Source organism: Siphateles boraxobius, unplaced genomic scaffold, assembly GCF_051911475.1.
Source record: "Siphateles boraxobius isolate OS27281-9 unplaced genomic scaffold, OSU_SipBor_1 65, whole genome shotgun sequence".
Classification (NCBI taxonomy): Eukaryota; Metazoa; Chordata; class Actinopteri; order Cypriniformes; family Leuciscidae; genus Siphateles; species Siphateles boraxobius.
The window spans coordinates 22,398,274-22,403,631 of record NW_027509192.1 but is presented as its reverse complement, the minus strand read 5'-3'; positions in this window follow the sequence as shown (position 1 = coordinate 22,403,631).

Sequence of the window (5,358 nt, the reverse complement as noted above, 5' to 3'; positions counted from 1 at the left end):
GCCTGTTTTATGCTTCTGGGTCGAATCGACGGCGTACCCCCGCAGACCCCTCTGCGTCGCCGCGAACCCCTCCGCCGTAGCTCGACGTGCACCTCCAAAAAATTGTAACTACGCGTCGAGGCGACGCAGACCACAAGGGCTGTGATTGGTCAGATGCACCGCGATGCAGCTCAACCTGAAGCAGAACCATAAAACGGCAATGACGCCGTAGGAGTGACTGCGTAGCTACACCGTGGAGTTGACGCACAAGCATAATGAGGCCTATAATGAGAAGAATGTGTCCAATTTGGGCATGGGCGTGGTGGCTTCTGACGTCACACTTGGATGTGGCCGGGTTGGATGTCCACCGCAGGCTGCAGCGAGAGGCAAATCACTCAACTTTAATATTGACTAAAAACTGACACTATACGTGCTTAAGAATTCAGTCAATTGTTATTAACAATTTCATCTCAACGCATGGTCGTGGTAGTGTTTTATTTAGAGGCAGGGACTGGACAGGGTAGAAAAAAGGTAAACACTGCTAAGTTAATCCAAGTCTTCTGAAGAACATTTATTTTTCTTGCAGGAATAACATTCATATGCTTAGTGAGAGAGAGAGAGAGAGAGAGAGAGAGAGAGAGAGAGAGAGAGAGAGAGAGAGAGAGAGAGAGAGAGAGAGAGAGAGAGAGAGTGTGTGTCATGTCCGAATACAACAAACGGGGAAATGAAACTACACACATATCGAAATTTATAAACTCATGACTTTAAGAATTAAATCAAGAAATCCAGAGTTTGCTTCTACCTAGTAACAAGGGATTGCTGAATAAGAATCATATTGTAGGAAAATTATGTAATGAATCATGTCACTTTGCCATGCTCCCATTCTATAAAAACAGCTGTACTCTTTTGGTAACACTTTACAAAAACGGCATGAATAATCATGTACCAATACCTGAATTAATAACATGAACTCACAATTAGTGAAGATATGAACTAAACATGAACCAATGAAGAGCCATCCTTAACTACGATAGGAGTCATAATGATTCATGCATGAGTAACAGCAGCCGTAAACATGTTAGTACATGTTTGATAGTTAATGCATTTATTAACGTTTAGGGGTGAACTAAATCAATCAGACTCTGTAAGAATAAATATGAAACATTTTGACTTTGAAACACATTTAGCTAAACAATTTATTAGTCATAATTTAAACTACTGACATCAGCAGCTTCATCATAAACATTACTGAAAGGCACATGATTAGTTTGTCATAATTTTACTGATCCTCCTTATCGAACATAGAAAATACTAAATACACTAATATTTTTTCTTGAAAGGTCCTAATCTATTTTGTGATATTCTCTTTCCCATCAAGCTAAACCTATGTGACTTACAACAGTTCCTGAGAAATCGGTTCGCAAAAAAAAAAAAACATTTGCCAAACAGTAGCCCTCCTCAGTAGTGATGACCCCGAACACAGTCCTGTAGTGAATGATTTTATTGATTGGTGCAAATCCTCCTTTTTAAACATTAATGTGGAAAAAACGAAAGAGATGAGCATTGATTTTAGAAGGAATCCCACTGTCATTTTTCCTGTTGTGATTGACAATCAGCCAGTTGAACTAGTTCAGCAGTACAAATATCTTGGGACTGTAATCGACAGTAAACTGTGCTTTGAGTCCCAGGTTGATGCTGTGTGTAAAAAAGCACATCATGCACTTTCTTCGTAAGCTCCGCAGTTTTAATGTTGAAACTGTTTTTATTCCTGTTTTATTGAATCAGTTCATACTTTCTCTTTTATCTGTCGGCACGGGTCACTTTCTATTAAACAAAAATATCGCAGGCAAGGTATCGTGATGCTATGCAGCAAAATTGTTGGCACATCCTTAAATGACTTATATGACCTGTATACGGTCAGATCCTTGAAGAAGGCGAGAGCCATCCTGGCTGACCCCAGTCATCCCTTGTGGGATGAATTTATGCTGCTGCCATCTGGGCGCAGATACAGTCTGTCGCGATGCAGAACTAATATATTAAAAAGGTAATTTATCCCAACTGTTATCACCATTGTTAATAATACCATGTAAATTCAAATTTAATTTATGTTTTTTTTTCTGTGGTTGTGTTTATTGTTGTCGTTTGATTATCATATTTGTTACTGCTGGCTGTAATCTAAATTACCCCTCGGGGATAATAAAGTTACCCTGAACCTTGAAAGAGGAAACATGAACTAAGGTCAGGGGAACGTTTGCTGGGATCAGTAGTTCACTCTCCATCCAGAGACAGGCCGTGATGATACTGTACCTCCGTTCTCGGACCACACAACATCACTTAACTGGGCTGAATACTAGTTGTAGTACCTGTGTATTTGATTGTAAGTTTATGATAAATCATGAGCTGAAATGGGTAAGTAGTTAACAGTGAATTAATTATGATGTGCCTCCTCAAGTAAAGTCACGACAGTCATGAATTAACAAGCCATTACTTTATGTTAGTTAATCATGAGTTAGTAATGATGTGCCCCCTCAATTAAAGTCATGACATAATGATGCATTAACAAGCCATTGGTTGATGTTAGTGTATGGTTAGTTAATAATGAATTAATTATGATGTGCCTCCTCAAGTTAAGTTATGACACAATAATGCACTTACAAAGCATTAACTAAAATATGAATAAAGATATACAATAAGAGTGCCACCCTTATTCCTTTATACCCATGGTACAAAAAAACAAAGATAAAAATGATGTGTAGTTCTTTAATTTTCTAAAAGAACTACAACATACCTCTAAAGACACACATTCTTTGCATTTTTACATGTAAAATAGGGCATAAGCTGTAAGCTAATGCTAATCGAAGCATATGCATTTAAACAACAAAAAATACAGTTAATTACTGTACATAACCTCCTAAAACTCCCAAATACAACATACATGCAAACAGGTCTTTAATTACTAATTATGTTAACCAAAGCAGTCAACATGTATGAGATTAAAAAGCCAGCATTACCATAGGTACACAACTAACGTGCCGACCGAGCACAGAGTGTCCCACTAATGAGTGTCCCTCCCTCCAGAAACAAACCCTACATGCATACTGTAGTTCCGGAAAGAAAAGTAGCTATTACTAAACATAGGCCTGAATTAACTATAAAATCAGAAAACGGTTTAGATCAAATTACTGTAGTATTTTCACTATAAATCAGACTACTACATGAATAGAGTTAAAGTTAATTTTCTGTTCGCAACAGTTACAGCAACAGACATAAACACTACATGCATGACACATCTTCTTCAAATCACTTTTCCAGGATGGAACACAACACTTGTAATACAATGACACTTAGGGGTTACTCCAGGATACTACAATTACATTTATTAGCATGCCCAGATTACCCAATGGGCATTATGGGCACGGGCCCAGGGCCCATGCGCGGGGAAGAACTGTCTTTACATTTCAGATAATGGCACCATGTATAACCAATAAAAAGCATGCGATATTTGTATTCATTTAAATAGAATTATATAATTGGTCAAGCGCAGGTGTGGAAAGCACTGACGTAACAACCCGCCCCTGCGCAGTCTTCAAATAATCCCGCGCTGAATCGAGCGGACTGTGGGATCAGTCGTTGTAGGTCAAGAAAATGAGTGAGAGAACCAGTTGTACTAAACACAAATGAAAAAGGTGAGGAAAAAGACACAGAGAGCCCCCGAGGAGAAGAGGAGGTGTGTGTGTGTGTGTGTGTGTGTGTGTGTGTGTGTGTGTGTGTGTGTGTGTGTGTGTGTGTGTGTGTGTGTGTGTGTGTGTGTGTGTGTGTGTGTGTGTGTGTGTGTGTGTGTGTGTGTGTGTGAGAGAGAGAGAGAGAGAACAACTTGCATGAAATATAGAATTATCAAAAAAACAAAACACAAGCTGTTTTATTTCACATTTGATATTTACATTTAGGGCATTTTGGCAGACACTTTTATCCTGAGCGACTTACATGTAGTACATTTATAAAAAGTTGGACAGGTCATACACCAGCAATTGTAATTTGTAAGCCACCAATATTATACCAGAATTCTTACAGAATCTTGTAATGTGTCTACTACCATTTCACTGTCATTCAATCATCAAACAAAGTGCCTAATGGCCTTGAATAATAAAGTGCTAAATACATAAGTGCAGAATTTTTTAATATAAAGAAGAGAGTATAAAGAAGAGTAAAAGGAGAGAGACTGACAGGAAGGAAACATTAATGGACCTTGTGTGTAAGTGTTTGTGTGTAAATTATGGAAACATTTGATTCATAAAACTGGATTGGTAAAGGTGAGGCACTTGCATTCGCTAGAGGTGTTACCAGCAAACAGTAACCAAACATTGAAAAGCTTGATTGTGTGTGTGTGGCCCTACAAGACTTCTGAATTCTTAATCCGGTTTATTAGTGGTAGTATTAGTCTATTTTCCACCTTTATTTAGATGGATCTATGTTATTAATGGTTAAATAATCATGTGTCATTCCAATTATTTGTCACAAAACTGCAGATGGCATAATACAGTTTAAATGATGGCATGGCAGTATTAAATCATGTTTAATACAAATTTAGATGACTTCTTATTTATTCTTACATAGTTTTTATGTTTATGGCGAAGCTACTGATGTCAGTTTAAATTATGACCAATCAATTGTTTAAATGTTTCAAAGTCAAAATATTTCATATTTATTCTTAGAGTCTGATTGATTTAGTTCACCCCTAAACGTTAATAAATGCATTAACTATCGAACATGTACTAACATGTTTACGGCTGCTGTTATTCGTGCATGAATCATTATGACTCCTAAGGATGGCTCTTCATCGGTTCATGATTAGTTCATATCTTCACTAATCATGAGTTCATGTTGAAGTAACTAATTCAGGTATTGGTACATGATTATTCATGCCGTTATTGTAAAGTGTTACCACTAAAGCATTATAAAGCATATATTTGAAGGCATTGTCTTGAGTCTGTTTAGTTATTGCTGCACAGGAAGTTAGTAGAGCACTAGAGATCTTATTTTAGTGTTCACAGGGATCAAGACGTTGACCAACTCAGTCGACGTCGATTAGGAGAAGTTCTAGAGTATCAATATTACTGAACGTTGATTAGTAAACGACCCAGGTAGACTCAAGTCAGGTGCGAAAGAATGGAAAATCTACCACAACGGCTTCATATGATAAACAGATTTACTGATCAACATCCAGAGTAAACATGGAGGTTTTAATGTGCATGTGTGACGCATGAGAACAAAATAAGGGTGAGTAAATGAAGACAGAATTTATATTTTTGAACAAACTAACCATTTAAAGTTTGGGAATAGTCCTTTTACTTTGAAACTCCGTAACCCTTTTTTCCCCCC